The following is an 18,220-nucleotide window of genomic DNA, read 5'->3' on the forward strand; positions in this document are numbered from 1 at the left end:
AGTAGATAAGGTAAGAGGTGTCCTTCTTTCTAGCTTTTAGTTTAGATTAGAAGGAAGCTTGTGAATTGAATTTGGTTACTGGTCCTTGGGGCATTTTTCTCGGAAGAAATATTGTGATTCTTGGCTAAGAATCTCCTCTCATTGCCTGAAAGTGTCAAATTTTAGGGTTCAGCCTACACTACTAGCCCAACAACAGCTTAGTATTGCGATGAAAAATCTTTCTGTCTGTATTGTATTGCAAAAGGTTTCCAGTATTTCTCTTGAGAAGAGCAAATCTGGTCTCAGGATGGTGTTTTAACTCTCACTTAACACAGCTGTGGTTCCAGCAACATTAACACTCATGGGACCCTGAGTAGGAGGCAAAACAGACACCCTCTCTTTTCCCATTCCCATGCTGGGTGGGTTGCACTGCTATGCATCTCCCTACCAACACATCTCTTCCTTCTCTAGGTTTCAGCGTGCACAAGAAAACCCAGGCATGGATCAGAAAACAAATTATTCTTGCAGTGACCTGAGTTTGTATGTTCACGAAATAACATTGTTGCTACCTCAACTGCAGAAGCACTTTCAAGAAACCCTTCTCTCCTTATCCCACCCTGTACAGCTGTCCTATATGAAATAATATAAAAAAATGTTAAATCTCAGTGGGCTGGACTCTGCTGCTGGAGTAACCACACAGAGGGTGGGGGGGACTGCAGCATTATCAGCACATTACCCCTTGTTATCCAGAATAGGCTATTCCCTGATTCTTCAAACAGGATTTTCCTGTTACTGTGTGTGGGCTGGGAGGTTTAACTATGTTCTGACTCTTCCTACTGCTATGATTGTTATTGTCTCCTAGAAATCTTTATGGATATTGAGCAAGGAGGCATAAACCTGATCAGGGGAGTAGTATCAGTGCTTGGCAAACCCAATCTTTCTAAGGGACAGCTGTCATCCTCACAAAACGCCAAGTGAGCAACAACCCCCCCTCAACCCTTTACATTAAGGAACAGTTTTTGACTTAAGCCTATTTTGTATCTTATAAGAAGATTAAAAGAATTAAAGAGAAACCAAGTGACCTTTTCAGTCCATTTAATATTAAGTATATGACACACAGCTTCATCTTATACAAGGCCAGAATAAGTAGAAGGACATAATGATTATACACTTGTTATGCTGCTCTTGGGGACTTCCAAGCTGGATTGCCCTGCCTGCATCCATCTCCAGAGGATCTCCAAGGCTTCACAGTTGCATACACGTGCCTTTAGCTACAGTTCCTGGAAAAAAAATCCTATTTTTGTTATAGCAGAGTAATCACTTCAGTATACTGAAGAGGAAAGCTCTCTTGGCTGTGCTGCAAAAGTTTTGAGGTGGGAACTGGCTGAGGGTGGGTGGGAAGGGCCACATAAAGCCATGGCACCCCTGCAGACCCTGCCCAAGGGGTCCTGCACAAGGTCCTCATGAATCAGCACTTCTTTCATCGATGGTCTGAGTAGACCCTGCTCATCAGTCACATCAGTACAATAGTGGCACAGTGGTGTGGGGGACATGGAAGGGACAGAGAATGTGGCCTTGAAAGAGGTGCCCTACAGCAGATCTGTGCCTGACAGCCTGTTCCCCAAGCTGGAAGACAAAGTGATATGAGCATGATGACTTCTTCATACTGGTGGTGCCTAAAGCCCTTGCCTTTCCCTCAGTAAATGCCAAACTAAGTTCAATCTTTTTGAGGACTCCATAGACACTACCGTAAAACAACTCACTGGCTGACCTAAATGGGAATGATTACAGAAGTATTCAGAATGTTCTTTTCCACAACCATCATAAAAGTCCTAGGCTAATACCCAAGTGCTTTTACAATCCGTTTGCCTGAGTTGCTAGTAAGAAAATAGCTCCAACTACAGTTTATCTGCATAGTATAGGAACATATAGCTGCCTAATATCCCTGTCTGCTTGCAGCACTGTGTTAGTTCAAAATGTACATACAGTAAATATTGTCAATCATAAACAATCCATAATGAACTAACAAACTGTTCTCTGGATACTGGGATATACTGTGAGTATCAGCATTTGGAGATGTGCCAAGTGAGATAGAATTTGGACATGTTACTGGCCTGGTCACAGCCAGTTCTTGCTTTGAGCTGGCTTTATATATGACAATACCATGTTTGGGTATCTTGACATAATTTTAAACATAAATAGACAAAGAGTAAAAGTCATGTATTTCTGTGTCTAATGCTTTGAAATTCAATGCTGTGAAAGGAGAGAGAATCTAGCCCCATAATAAAACTGACCCATGATAATCCAAATATATATATATATATCTCCTTTGTATTTTATATGATTTAGGCTGCAATTTCAGTTAAGTCAATAAATTTGCAGGTTTAAATTATCCAGTCACCAAGTAAATACAGCAGATAAGCAGAATATATATGTATTGATGAGCTGGTAAGCTGCAGCAGAACTCAGAAGCAAGCAGGCACATTAATAGGTTGCTCAAATAAAATCTTTTTAGATTCTCTCTATCTGCATTTTCTTCCTGATAGCAGAAATTCTGGCTTCTTCTTTTGCCTTTTTCCTCTCGCTGCTTCCATCACAGGTACAAGGAAGTATAAAGGTACCTATTTGTTTCACCCACATTATGTGAAACTGCAAAATGCATGCACTAGCTCATGAACAGGTAGAGGAGCAGCAAATATGCTTTGTTGAAGCTCTGCATCTGTTAGAAAGGGCTCCATGCTGCAAATTGTGCAAAGAGACAAGCATTTAAAAGGGTGAAAATCACAGTGACTAAATAGCCCAACAGGTTAGCTCTGCTGAGGTGCTTTAGAGTCCTTCTCATTTGCCTTGCCCTTTTATTGCTCCTTACCTCTGTACTCACCTTCTGTAAATGTGAATGATCAGAAGAACAACTTGATGCTTCCAGGCCAAAGTTTAGCAATGGGTTTACATTCAAATCTCTCTGTTCTGCAATTTGCTTTTGTCTTGTAAGCGTGCAAATCAGTGCACTAAGCATAGGGCAGAGGAACAGCATCTTCAGCAATTAACTAAGGAATTCACATTATAATCCTGCAAGACACCTAAAGGCAGGCACATCCTCATTTCAGAGGTAATAAACATTTATAATTATATTAACAGCTGAGTCAGCAGATCTTTGAGGTGGACTTACTTCCAGTTTTCCCTTGAAACAATTGTTGCAAAACACAAAGCTCTCAACTTCAGAAATCAGATTTTGTTAAACATAAAGGAATACTTAAACAAAAAAACACCAAAAAACCCCCAACTATAGAGAAGGCTTCAAGTTAGGCACAACAGAAAGTTTCTAAATTAACTCCTTGCAGGGCAGGTTCTTTCTTTCAAATGCTTCTCTCTGTCCCATCCTATCTTTAAGATGTTTCACCCAACTCATGATGCTTAACTGCACCAAAGAAAAGTATGTTGCACCCTTTCCAAGGGTCCAGCCATGGCTGCAGCGTCTTCAAGACAGAGGCAGCATCTTCCCTGGCACCAAAACAACACCCTGTATGTTTTATTATAAACCATGTTCCAGGGGACAGAATAGATACTAAACATGAAGAGAGCAGGTACTACCCCTGCAAGTTGCAGGAGGCCCTATGGCTGCAGGTGCTTTGCCCTGCAGCAGTTGGTTGGATGCTCTGTAATTGCTTCCTTTGTCCTGTTTCAAACCTGCTGTGTATCTAGGTAGATGTTCATTAGAGGTGAATATATCTGGCAATTTTATGTCGTGTTGACCTACGCAGGTAAATGAAGGCATGCTAGCAAATCCATAGCACATAAGCATATTTGTGATCTATAAACAGCTACATTCTCAGTATTGGAAGATAAGTATCTATTGTGGTCACTTTATTGGGGATGCTAGAGGCTGTGTAATGTACGGGGTGTAGGCAGTCACTTTGGAGATGGATGCAAGAGGCTGGTGATTTCACCCCAGAGCTGTATGCCCTCACAGATTGTGACCCAGGTTGTGGTCTGATGAATTAAATACATCTTGTGTCCCATGTGTGGGTTGCATAAGAAGGGTGAATGCACACGCATGAATCTCACAAAGCACATTTGCCTCATTTACTTAAAATTTCACCAGACTGATTAAAAACAAAGCAATGATCTATATTTTATATGATTTCGGCTCCATTTTCAGTTAAATCAATAAATTAGCAGATTCAGATTATCTGGTCACCAAGTTACCACAGCAGATAACCAGATCACATAATGAAAAAAGTAATTTTTTTTAAGCTTATCTTGGAATTAAATGAAGGTCTAGTTTTCTTATAACCTGAAAAACCCAGCTACTATTTAGCTAATATTTCATTGACAAAGTTAACATGTCACTGGAGGACTCTGTCATTACTGGGCATAGGTGGCTGTGGAATATTAAGTGTATATTTTGGTCTTTGGCCAGCTAAATGATCGAAGCAGACAAGAACTGTTCCCACACTCAGTTCAACAAATGCAGTTAAACAAATGCTTGTGTGATATCTTTAAAGCTCCACGTTAGTACATGTTTTATGTTGTTCTTTGCCATCTCTATGCAGTTACACAGAGTATTTTGAAGATCTAACATGTAGACAGATGATGGTTGAATCATCTCCAACAGCAATTTTCATATAGCAGTGGCTTTTTCACTGAGGAATGTAGCAGTGGCAGAGTGCTTTCGTTTTTAAAAACTGTAAAAGACAGTTCACTCTCCTCCTCTCTGACCATGGCTTAATGATACAATAAATCCTATACTAGGGCCCTTAGTATCAGACCATAACCCGCTACCCAAGGTCTAGATCAACTTTCACTCACGCTGTCAGTTAAAATTGCTTTAGAATTTTGCTAATTTCTTATTGACACACTTAATGTGATTACAACTACCGCTCTCTGTGTGTCATTGTTACTTTATGTGAGATCAGAAATCAACTACCAGCTGTTATAAAACTCATATGAACTCCAATAATAAAAATTATGGAAACAGCTTCACACATGCACTGGACGCACTAAAATTAAGACATGCTTTCACTGAGAAAAAGTTTAAACATAAGTGGTTCAAGCAGCTGTTTAATTTGTTAGGCTCTTTCTCCTTTAAGTCACTCTGGGATTTTACCAAATTAGGTGTTCTTTCATAAGGGTGCAAGGCAGAGTGTGTAAGGGTCTTGTTTGAGAAAACAGCCCTGGCTCCTGGCTGACACTGCAAATGCAAGAACCTCTATCAGTATGAATTTTGTTTTACAAAAATAATTAAAATAATTAAAATTTCTTCAGCACAGTATCTCCTTACATGCCTTCTTTTCTTGTCAATCACTGTCATGTTCTCAACATTTTTAAAGCACTCTATATTTTTACTGTGGATGAACAGAAAAGTAATAAGAGCTCACAGTTCATCTTGTTAGCTTTTGACCTGAAAAACACAAGACTGTTTGGCATTTTATGAGAGGACATTCCACTAATAGTTAAACAGTTTTCTTGTACCAGTTGTCAGGGGGATTTTAAAAAGCCTCCCATGTTCTCCTCTATGTGTGAGTGAATATTGAGGCTTGGGAAGACGTGGTGTGCTGTCAGTTTTGGTTGCAGTGTTTCAGGGAAGAGCGAGGAGAAGAATGGAGAGAGAAGTGGTATCGTTGCTGCTTTAAGTTAGTACATGGACTCCTGGCTACTTGTGTTCAGTTAGATTTCTGAAAGATACAACTGCTCTGTGCACTGCCTCACATCTCCGTTGCAAAGTTTGATTTTTGTGTATTAAAAAATGGCATTTTTCAATGACTGAAGTTTTGCCCTATTGACTTGCCTTGGGAGACTGACATGTCTTCCCCCATGTCACCCATGACCACAGAGCAGGGTAGTATTTTCCTGTGCTGCTGTACAGTATGTACTTCTTCCCTTTATCATAGAAGCTGCAGGATGTGTTGATTCAGGAGAACAGACCCTGTAGTAACTGCAAAGACTTCAAACCCTTACAGTCACAGCTGGTTTTAGTGCTTGTCTTAGCTGAATTCAATAGAATGACTGGAGTTGCAATAGCATTTGCACAGTTGTTCTGCCTTTAGTAAATCGCTTTCCCTTGGCTTCCCACAAGATGAAACATCTCAGCATTGCTGCAAGGCAGAGACAAGACACATACAGGAAAGAGTAGAGCTTGTTTTGCTGATAAGAAGCTGCTTTCTGAAACAGAATTAGACCCTCCTCTGAGCATGCGTTCTCTTCAAACATGTCACAACGTCCTTGTTTCTAAAGTCCGTCCTGTCAATTCCTTCCTTGTTGATTTTGGCAGAAAGTTCAGACAAATCAAGTAAATGGTGACTAATCTCTGCTCTAAGAAAGTAAGATCCCACTGGGAAAGCTGAGCATATCCATTAAAATGTTCCACAAGAAAATTCATCATGTTGCATCTGTATTTTCCTTGTCAAATACTTTGAAAAATTCTGTGCCTTGATGAAGCAACTGTCAGTTGTCAATATCTAAAGTCATTGCATTTCAAAGCTTTTACCCCACCAATGTAATTTGGCTTGTTCAATGTTCTTTTCTCTTTCTCTATAGGATAATAGCTAAATTGAGTTGGTTCTAGGAAGGCACGATGGCTACTCGCATACACACTATGCCTGAGTTCACACCATATCAGCTGTGTCCAGCAACAGGCAAGACCAATAAGTGACTTATGACACTGTCCAAGAGATGAACAGGAATGTCTCACTGGCAGAAAGGAATTAACAACATAGTGCTGCAGTCCCCAGCTATTTGGCAGGACACCCAGCACACTGCACAGCCATTAGAAATGCAGCTCTTCAGCCAAGATATGTTTTCAGAGTCAAACTAAACTAACCCCCCATGAATTAGAAGGACCATCCAGCCTGCTTTACCTAAGCCCCTGCTATATGCTGTAGAGAAAGGATAAAATACCCAACTGTGCAAACCTGATGAAAGATCTTATGTTTTCACTTACTCTATTTCATCTCTTGAAGGGTCAGGTGTCATATTGCTGAGATTTCACTGGCATTAGGGGCTTTCTCCAAAAGACAGGAAAATATAATCTGGTGGAACACTGCAGTATGTACTTTCCATCTGCATCCAGAACTTCTTGGCCCCTGGACTCTTTACTCTATGGAAGGAGAGTTAGGTGCATATAGGAAATGCAATTAATCCCTAAAATCAAGAATTCATTATTTCAACCCAAACTACACACAGGTAATTTTTTAGCAATTTGTTACAATTCAAATCAGCAGTGATGTAGATCAAACCTTTTTCCTAGGAAAGTGCAATAATTCATCCAAAGCTGGTAAAACTGGGACTAGTTCAAGTAAAAACTGCTGTCTGGTACCATCAGTCCAAATCTCAAGGGCCAGGTCGCAAACAACAAAGAGCTTGTAAGGGTAAAAGGTTAGAGATGACTCAATATTGCACTGCATCATTGCAAACAGGAAGAGGCTATTTCATAAACCATGGGGCATTTCCATAAGTTGAAAGCCTATCTGTATACAAACAGGTCATTACAGCAAGGAATCATAAGATTTTCCATGTTGTTAACCTTAAGCAGAGCACAAGTACTGGGCACATTAAATCCTGCAAAAGGCTCTCTACAGTCTGTTGTAGACTGGAAACTTCTGGAAGAGCCACAGAGTATGATGGTGTCATGCATACACCCTTGTGTTTGCAATAACCTTCTTTTATCCTCCTGAACCTTTTCCTCTAATCCCTTAATAATTGTTGAGGCATTTCTCTGTCTTTAAATACATCAAACACACTTCTTGCATGTGGCTTTGGAAACACGTTCATAAAGCTTAATCCCTCCAGATGAGGAAGATGTGAATCCTATTAATGTTTGATATTGCCTGTGTTTTGTGGAAGGGAAAACAAGAGGTTATCTGCAGTTTGTAGCCAGTGGGAAGATGCCTCTCTGATCTTTTGCTGGAGTTGGTCACTAGGTTGCTCTATTTCTGCAAACAGAGAGGAATTTTACCTACTCTAGGAAATACTAAGGCCTCATCTGTGCTATACTTCTGCAATATAGTTCAAAATAGTTCAAAAGATTGCTGGTACTCAGATTTTTTTTTTTAATTAAAGACCTTTAGATAGGAATTCCATTTTGAAAATAGTTTCCAAGTGGTAAATAAATGGAAATCAAGGACAGAAATTGTTGAATTTTTGTTCAAACCTTTTAAAACTACTTAAAAATGTGTAGGAAAATTTTCAACAGAACATCTAATTCAGAATATAAATCACTATATATTAGAACATGATGCATTTTCCATCATCATTTACTACTACCTTTTATTATGTACAGCTTCCCAACAGGTCTCCAGTCAACGACAGTCTGAACTACTTATACATGTGCAATTGGTCCTATGGGGAATTCTACTGATTTCAGAAAAGTTAATGACTATCTACTAGTTACATGGCTTTAACTGTCACACTTTATTCCCTTGGATGTGAAATCAGATCCATAAAATCTATTAAGTGTGTACAGACCTTCAAAGAGGAGGCAGAGTATTACCCAATGGTAGTAGCAGCAGCCTGCAGGCACAGCGGGTGAGATGTACCTCAGCTAGATGTGTAGGTCAGATGTCTAATGTTGAGCTGTTCTAACCTCTGCTCCCTCTGTAGTCAACAGAAAGGAAAAGACATCTCAAGAGACAAATTTGCCTCCCTGCAACGCAGGCGCAAGAATTGAGCCTATTCCTGTATAATTAACTATCTAGTCATTAACTGTTGTGCATAGTGTGACTCCACATGATAATAATACAGGCACAAATGCTGTTTGGGATCAGGCTTCTGCTAGCTTGAGTTCTGTAAACTTAAGACTCTTGAATTAGCATAAGAGGTGTTGAAATCAACCTTGATATGTGTGCAGTCCTCTCCGCAGAGTGCAAGGAAAGCCCACACTGAGACGAGGCACCTGCTGAGTGTCTGAAGTTCAGCGAGATGACTTCCATTCAGTTAGTGGCTTATGTTTCAATCCCTAATAAATGCTAGAACACCAACAACTTATTCGATTATTTATTTCAAGTACTTTGGTCCTAGGCTAAAGTAGTTCTAAATCATCACCAACATTATTTCAAACCTGTCTTCCTAAATTTAGTTATTTTTGGTTATTCTTACCTGGAAGAATGATGCCAGAGGAAAACAAACAAACAAACAAAAACAACAGAAAAAATGAGAAAAATCTTTTCTAGATTCTTCTTACAATTACTAAAGATGAAGTATTAAGAAACAAAGGAAGCAGTAAGGTCATCATGCTCAATATTCAGCCCATACAGTGTTTAAACATTAAAGCAATACGTAAACGGTCTTAAAACCACCCTCTGCTGGCGGAGACCCACCGGTACAGTCTGCCAACAGCTACAGCTGCCTCTCCAGCGTCAGAACCAGCAGAGATCCACATCTCTGACATGCATTTTGCAGTGCCACATAGTATTTGGCTACACTGAAGACTTCAGAGGTGTGACGCAACTGGTGGGGAGCTCGGGAGATGGAAGGTCGAGGGACACCCTCTCTGTGCCCATTAGTGTTATGGGTTCTGCCATTCCCTCAGTCCTCTCACGGCTGCATCCAGCCCAGGTTCCAACTTACAGCCATGGCCTACAAGCGTCTGCCACATGGGAGAAGATTGCTAACACAATCCATGTTCTCTTTGCTGCTCTGTAGATAAAACTGGTGAGCTAAGAAACCACAAACACTGCCTGAATATTGACTTGTGTAACCACCTGCATGCACTCACTTTATCTCAAATCAGGGCTCCTTTTATTATTTTTAGTGTCTTCTAAATAACTAACAGAAAGCCACCTTTTATTTTGGCTGAGGGGCTATATGAAAATGGGCTATGTGAAAATGGCTCAGTAGTTTAAGCTGTCTCAAGAAGTTACATTTATCTACAGATGGCTTCCAATATAATCTTTCTATGATTATGAATGTATTAAAATTAGGGGAACCCTATAGAGGCACTTTGATTCTCCTCATTAAAATGTGTCAGCTAGTTTTCCAAAGGATAGTAGTTTTTAGACAGAACACTGTAGAAGTAACATGTAAGAAGGGCTGGGTCTGCTCAGCCTGCTGATGGCTTTTTGCATTATTGTACTTTAGCTGTGACAGGTTGGTTCCCAGCAATACACTGGGTCTGCACTTACAGGGCATGTGCAAAATGTCACTTATGTCTTTGCAGTATTTGAGGCAATTGGCTGTAAAGATCTGTTTTTCCTCAGGTGTCATCAGTTTAGGAAACAGAAAGTGCTACTCTGAAATTTCAAAATGCAAACGTTAAAAATATGAAACTCAGCACAGGAAAAGCACTTTTTGTCTACTTTTAAAGTGTTATTAATCTGTCCCCTCTTCTTCCCCCCCCCCCCCCGCCCCAAGATTCAAGAAGGAAAGCAGGGCTCTTTCCTCCAAGCTCTCTTTTTTCTTCTTAATAATGATGGGATGCAATAGCTGGAATTCTGCAGCCATCAGAACCATCACCTTCACACAGTTAACAAATGATAATTATCCTAGGGCTTCTCACACTAAATACTGAGTGTGAGGTACTATGTGTGGGTGACAAGGAGATAGAAAAAGAAAAAAAATGGAAGCATGGAAAACCTGTGTGTTGGCACACACCTAGATAGAAACAAAATGATGACAAAAACCAAATGCCATTTGTCAATGGTGGACATGAACAAAATAATGCTTTGCTTTTCCTGCTGTGTGACTGACTGCAGAGCAGTAAATTCAGGGAAGACTGGAGTAGCCATCCTTTTGCATTGCACAGAGGTGAACGTTACCTGGAGACTGCACACATAAAAGCACTACCATAGCAGAGGGAAAGCTCGGGGAGCACATTTCCTTTGGGAGGAATAAGACTGGTACATCGACAGTACCCAAGAGTGGTACTCATACCACAGAATAAAGCAGGCATCTTCCTAATCCAGTATCTTCCAAATCGAGCATCTTGGCTGAAGTGATTTGTACCTAAACTTACCTTCTGATAATGGAGAACTGCCTATAGCAAAGGGCTGGGATACCCAAGATACCATCAAACCCGTGCAAACGAAGCTGCAACACCACTCAGAATGAATGGCAGCAATGGTATCCATCTCAGAGAGCCACAACACTCAAGTGTTGACAGAAACTTGTGAGACCCCATACATACCTGGTTCCATAGCCAAGCATGTCACATGCCTCAATACTCATGACAAGGTTAATCCACAACCAAACAACCTTCTCAAGGATGAGAGTTTAAAAGACAGATGTGATTGGACATTTTAATAAAATAATTAACACAAACTGTATTTGTTGGGGACCAGACATGCATGTTTGATTTGTGCTCAAGAGGAAACAGCTTCTCTATCCCAGGAGTCTGTCAGCAAGACAAAACTACTCTACTTTTCCATGATTCTCCCAACTGACTCATTTATATTTTATGAAGTGTTAAATTATGAATTATTATACAATAATGTATACAAATGTATTTAAATATATACCTTTTATATACATATATGTACAATTTCCAGATATGTATTTATAAGTGTATTTACACTACAAAAATACTTGTAAATTACTGTATAAATGTATTGTTTATAATGAAAAGAAAATCCATTTATTTTCATTGGGCCTACTAAAACTCCATTTCATCACCTCCTTTTTTCCAGGATGCAGCACTGAGAAAACAGTTACTCCAATCACAATCTACCCTGGAGGTCAGAGGAGCTTTCAGTGGGCAGGAATTTGAAAGAGGCCAAATGGACCTCAGTGATATGAGCTAGTAAAGCTCATCCCTGCCATTCCTCCCTGGTGAGACACTGTACCCACTTGGCTGTGCAACACCCTCTTGCCAATTCACCTGAGAATTGCACCTGCCTGTACTTCGCGTGTTTCTCTACAAAGGTTAACAACAGCAACAATCTAACTCTTGGGGGATGCAACTGCTGTTTTAGCTGACATCTGCTAAAGCAGAGCATATACAGTGAAGCCGCTGCTCATCACTCTGAAACAGCTGCCGCCACATTGTCCTCACCAGAGAGCAACATTCGCCATTATCACAGTGGAGCAGTAAATCATATTAGCATAGCAAGAGTTTATGGCAGAGCAGCCAATTTCATTGGTAGCAGGAGGAAACTGGGATTAGCTTTTCATCTATTATACGTGGAACATTTTAATACCTAATTCTCTCTTTTGCAGACCTACTCTGCCATTAAATATAAAATTATATTTGGCTATGTGTGCAGGGGTAACATACAACTCCCCGCATGTCAGAATTAGTTCCATAAGAGGAAAATATATTGGTACTCTTGGTAAGGAAAAAAACCCCACATCTTACTCCAGCTCTCTGTTCATGCTGGGATTCGTCTCGACTACATTGAGCTATCACTAGTCCTGCTTACAGGAAGTGAATTCATTAAGCAGGAGGCTTGTGCAAACCTGACCTATGCAGACTGCAGTCAAGACATGAATGTTAGCTACTCACTAGCAGTCCACTAAATTATATCCTTAGGACTTTGTATGTAAATAGCAAAATAAAGCAAGTGAAACCATGTGAGCGGAAACTTGTCCAGGAACTGTGGTACTCACTGTGGTAGCCAGTTTTTCAGGAAGAGGCACTTGGAAAAAAAATAGCAAAAAACCCCCCCAAAAATAATGAGGTGGTAGAAAAGAGTCAGGTAGTGATAATGTACAGAAAAGCTAAAAGTCTGGGTAAAGAGACCAAGGAAAAGAGCAAACCCAGGGAATTCTGGTATAGACGCTATCAAATGCTGCTGTCCCAGAAGCTGTGTGCTTTCTCACAGCGCGGCATTACTTACCCAAAGGAAATGGTTTGTGTGCACTAAGGAGTGCTCTGACTGCAATACTGTTGTTTAGGTACTCACCTGCCTAAGCTAGTATTTTAAGCTGAATCATACAGGAAGCAACACAAAATTTTGCACCACTGCACCCAAATAGCTGGAGAACCTGAGAACACTTGCATGCCTAATGAGAGACTCCGGCCTATCAATTTAGTTGCAGGATTTTCTAAGAAAATAAATAATGGTGCATCATTTGACTTAAAACTATGGTTGCTAAAATTAAATTTTAACCTCTGGTTATGGCTTTCACTCTGTGTTCACTTTTCACCCACACCTCACAAAAACAGGGACAAGGAACAGCACTGGAGGCTTGCCATAACTAAAGGCTCACATTGCTCTCGTCACAGGAATCATCATTTCCTAAAATGTACTCTTTCCACAAAGATATTTTTAGTGAGCTTTTAATTTCAGTAGAACTTATGTGACCCTTAAAAAAATCCTCTGCTGCCCCTTGCCCCCCCCCCCTTTTTATTATTTTGGAAGTATTAAGAGCTAGTACCATGGTCAAAGATTTGTCAGCTCATGGACTGCTCGCCTGGCACAGACACACACATCAGCTGAGCAGTATCAGTTACCAACTCAGGTTTACCCCTACACAACAAAAATAGACCTTTCCATGATCAGTGGCAACTGAGTGAGGTCCACCCCAAGCACAGTCTCAGCACGATACCTCCACCTGCTTTATGCAATACAGGGCTTGATCGAGCTTTGTGCTGCAGAGGGCAGTGCAAACACAAAGTACATCTAAACACGCAGCCTGAGTGTTTCTGGTTCCACATGGAAGCACTCGTGTATCTTAAAGCTACAACAGTGTGAGCCAAAAGATTTATGCTCAGCTCTGGAGCCTGTCTGAGTCATTTTCTATGCAAGTCTTCAGCAACTCGTGGGTGTGGAAGGCGTATCTTCACCGCAGTGCTGCCATGAGCCAGCTGGCTTTGCAGGAGTGAGGTGGACAAAGAAAAGCTATTGTTCCAGGAAATACTATTATGTGACAAAACCTGAAGCTTTTGGGGTGCTTCTGAACTGGTTAGTGGCACACATGCTCGTAAGAGAAATGTGGTCTGCTTACAGCCCTATGGTCTTCAGTGGTCATGTCACACCATCCCACCTTAAGAGATATATCCATGTGTAGCTAAGACACAGCCACAGAACGTTTTGAGTCTCCTTGTGTTTAGCAAGTTTTCCCCACTGTTAGTGTGCCTTCTGAAGAGGGAACTTCCCACAGCTGGAGCCCTGGAGTCTCTTGTACTCAAACTACCTGCAGTTTTTCAGTGTCCTAACATTTTGAAGTCCTGCATATTGTGATGACCATCTCCAGTATCTACATAAAATCAATCTCCTGTTGCAGTATTAGCTCTCTTTTCAACTCAAGACAGAAGTTGTGGAAAAAAACCACATTCTTCTCTCTAGTGAGTTCTTTCAGATACCAAATCTTATGAAACCAGGGACTTGCAGTAGCCTGCACACCCTTTCCTGTTGTGTAACTGCTATTGAATTGCTGCCACGTTTTGGTTGAAGAACATGTTCATGCTAACTGAAAAGGTTCTTGACTGCTCTTAGAACACTCTTCTTGTGCTGAAAGACACACACAAAAAAAAAAGGTTACACTTCATAATTAGTCACTAGAATTATTTCCAGAGCAGCTTTACAGACTCCTTTTGCCATGCAGGAATACTAGGCTCTTCCAGATACTGGTTTAACAGCTTCCTCCCCACAATTTCATTGAAAACATTTAAAAAAGGCACAGAAGCCTTCCACTCTTTCTTGTTTTTCCAAGCTCTCCCTGTCAAAGAACCAAGACAACACAATGTATTCTTCTGTGCTATGATTAATATACTTGGAAACAGTAACATGATATAGAAATACTTACCTATTCTACCCAGCTAAATTCACCCTCTCACCTTTCACTTTGCAGCTCCATAACTTTTTAGGAAACAGCTCCATGGGAGACAATTGCAACCAACCAACCAACCAAACTTCATTGCAGCTTCTTCATCCTCCATCATCTGAGCAGTAACTTTGATGTGAAAGAGTTAACACCCTTCCACCAGAGGCTTTGAAATAAGCAGTTGGGACTGTAGACAACCAAGTTTTACAGCTGGGATAGTTAAGAAAATTGGATTTTAAAACACAACTCACATTGCAAGAGTAGCATAGAGGTACTCTTGTAAGGTATCAATAATCCTTACAAACTATATTCCACTAATGCTAATGTGCATACCAGGAATTATGTTAGGTCTGACAGTGAGTTTGCAAGAACCAAGATAACCCTTGACAGTTCTCTGTGCTGCGCTGCCATGGATGTTGACACTGTGGCATTATAACACCGGACACCTTAAAAATTACGTAATAATCTATTCGTACACTTCATCTCGAAATCTGTGTATCTCATGCAGACTGCAGAGCTGGTGCAGTACAGTATCCACTCACTGCTCAATGTAGAGCATCCAAATCCTCGACGTTTTCATTTAGAGGAAACTTGTCAGAATGAAAGCTGAGACACAAAGACAGGTTTCTACATATGAACTTAAATTAAACTTTGATTAAGCAATTTCTTCTTTAAGTCATCACACATTCCTACTTATCCTTCTCTTCCTCACATCTCCTGCAGGATCTTCCAACTCTTTCTCCAGGTCTTCAGGAAACTGGGTGGTTGCTTACCTGAGTCCACAGTGACAAAAATCACTTCAGTAGCAAAGAAAATCCATAGTTTTTGCAGTGTAGGATGTCAGCATAGTAGTTCAAGTACAAACATATCAGCTTCATAGGCTGAGGACCAGACACATACCAGAGTAAGTTTTCACTAACAGCATTAAAGTAGAGCATACCTTTGTGTTTAAGAAAAGCCAAAGGCAGGCTTTCAATTTTATCACCACCTTACATATTTTTATATGAAATGCCAAGAAAATGCTTATTTCTGCAATAGGACTGTAAGCTTCTTGTGGATCTTGCAACTAAGATCTGTTTGGTCAGGAGAGACTTGTGCATTAGCGCTTTCAGGTGGACATACTATCCGAGTTTGACACACAGAAAACAGGTTTTGTCATTAACAGTTCTAACAGGTTGTCATCAATGAGTAAAATCCATACACTGACAAGTATCAGACAACCCCAAACTGATTGAAGTGAACCACACACACAGAGAAAACTGTTTTACTTGTCTCTTGTATCAGGCATTCACTTGGGTAGTTTCTGAAGTCATTTCCTTTTTCCTACATTTTGATATGCTATGGGAACTCTCTGCTGAGACATCAGGGCATCTACAGATAAAGAAATAAGGTATAAACAATGGTAAAAACAATGAAGAAAAACTATCTGCAAAGTGAGGTGCACTTCTCAGAGCAGCAGCACTGACTTCAGTGGGATGGGGAGGGAGAGAGGGAAACCACTGCAGGTGGTTTAAAACCAATTGTTTCTAAACCAGTTTAAGTAACAAAACATACTGTCATTAGACCAGCAGATCATCCTGGTTGCAGATTTCACATACGCTTCTGCTGCCAGTTATAGAAAAGACAATCGAGCCTACCCTAGAATTCCACTGCAATACTTACCATCAGTACCAGGTATCAGCTGTGCAGATAAAAGCATAGGGCTAAAGTCTATTGTGGAACACTGTTGTAACTGTGAAGTCATCATGCCACTGCCCCTTTATTTCACCCACAGTTCACCTAATCTAAAGGTATCTGCAAAGAGAGGAAAAAGAAGCAGAAAAGAAATAAAAAGGGCTGTACTTGTAATCCAGAATTCTTCAGATGTATGGAACTATTAATGAAAGGTAGAGTAGCAAGAGAGCATTCCACCCTCTCTTTTTCTTTACTCATGAATATGGGAAAATGGGACAACTTGGACATGAGGAGAAACACTTACAGGACACTAGACTTTTTACTGGATGGCAAGCAACTGGTTCTGATTCTTTAGCTGAAGAGAGCTGCATATAAAGCCACAGAAGAATGGCACATATTGCTGTAATACCAGCAGATTTTGAAAGGCTGCAATGTTCAGGTGAAGCAAATGCATCACAGAACATCTCATGACATCCTCCCTTCCCTCCTCGAGTGTCTCCTGGGGCAAACACACTATCTGTGTAGTTATTGTGAGGCAATATCCTGAGCAAATACATCCTACTTACCTCCGAGAGGAGCCAAAGTATGAAATAAACCCCACAGCCCCATCTGTCCTGAGCTGTACCACTACTGGACTTTAGCTAACACATGAGCAAGCCTGTAAAACTCTTCACAACTCCTTTCAATTGAGTACCTTCTTGAGATAATAAAGTGCTTTATTTCACAGGAATCACTTGTAGCTAGAAAGGGTATTATTTCACAAGCCATGCAATACCTTGAGCATCCTCCCTTCGACTTTACATTAAAAGTCTTCTATACATCATTTCAGGGAACTTCAGTCCCCTTAAGCCTAAGAGAGCTTTGATTACTCTCTCTTTTGGTGAGCAGATCATTTCCCAAGCCCCAACACAAAAGCCTAGCAAAAGCAGGGATGACGTTCAGTACAATAAAGTCTAAAACCTGCTGGTCAAAATTCTAGCCTACCTCCTAGATGCCAGCCAGAGGTATGCTGAAACTAAGACAGCACCCAGTCATCTGGCTAAGCCACACCAACATCAGACAGGAAGCACAGCTAAGATAATGGGCAAGCAAGTTAGGTGAACTGCTGAGATGCCTTACAACATCTCATCCATTCTCTCAGCTTTTTCAAGGCTGATATATGACTCTATGGACACAGAATCCTAGGTTTGGGTTGGAAGGGATGTTAAGGACCACCTAGTTGCAACCCCCTGCCGTGGGCAGCGATACCTTCCACTAGACCAGGTTGCTCAGAGCCCCATCCAACCTGGCTTTGGGATGAGGAAGCCACAACTTCTCCAGGCAGCCCGTTTCTATGCATCACCATCCTTGAAATAAAAAATGTCTTCCTTATATGTAATCTAATCCTACCCTTTTCCAGACATACTGAGGGCAGCTGCCCCTAGGAGGAAGCAAAGCTCCTCCTGCTGGTCACACTAAGCCCTATGTCTATGACAACCAAGCACCACTAGTGCAATTATCAGACAGAAGCTACAACCCTGAAAAAAAGCCTCAAAACAGCCAACGCAGCCCGCCACCTGGTATGCGACAAGGGCATGCATGACCCAGCCTACTCCCTTTTGACGACCTCTCCCACCAAGGCCAGCGCTACTCTTTAACCCCCAGCCCGTACTTGGTCCCACAGCCAAGTGCCGCGGCTGCTACAGCCCCGCACGGACCCCTCTCCCCGGACAGCTCAAGGGGCACAGCCCCGAGAGCCACCGGAGCCGCCCCGGCTCCTGCGCCACACAGAGCAACCTCTCCCTGCCCGCCCAGCACCGCCCCCGGCCGTGACCCGCAGCAGCCTCACCGCGACCCCCGCCCGCTCCCGCCGCACACCCACCGCAGCCCG

The 18,220-nt window shown here is 41.3% G+C and overlaps 1 long non-coding RNA gene across 2 annotated transcripts; it reads right to left on the minus strand.

Annotated features, from left to right (window-relative positions):
* Positions 1 to 1,057: 1,057 nt before the first annotated feature.
* On the minus strand, positions 1,058 to 18,189 carry LOC135409443 (uncharacterized). 2 transcript variants are annotated; one of them, XR_010428212.1, is made up of 2 exons: positions 6,920 to 18,189; positions 1,058 to 3,059 (listed from the first exon to the last, which is right to left on the minus strand). It is a non-coding gene; the product is annotated as an uncharacterized LOC135409443 (long non-coding RNA). The 2 variants fall into 2 exon arrangements; XR_010428211.1 differs by having other exon boundaries at positions 5,087 to 18,189.
* Positions 18,190 to 18,220: the final 31 nt, after the last annotated feature.

The sequence above is a fragment of the Pseudopipra pipra genome, chromosome 2, assembly GCF_036250125.1.
Source record: "Pseudopipra pipra isolate bDixPip1 chromosome 2, bDixPip1.hap1, whole genome shotgun sequence".
Classification (NCBI taxonomy): Eukaryota; Metazoa; Chordata; class Aves; order Passeriformes; family Pipridae; genus Pseudopipra; species Pseudopipra pipra.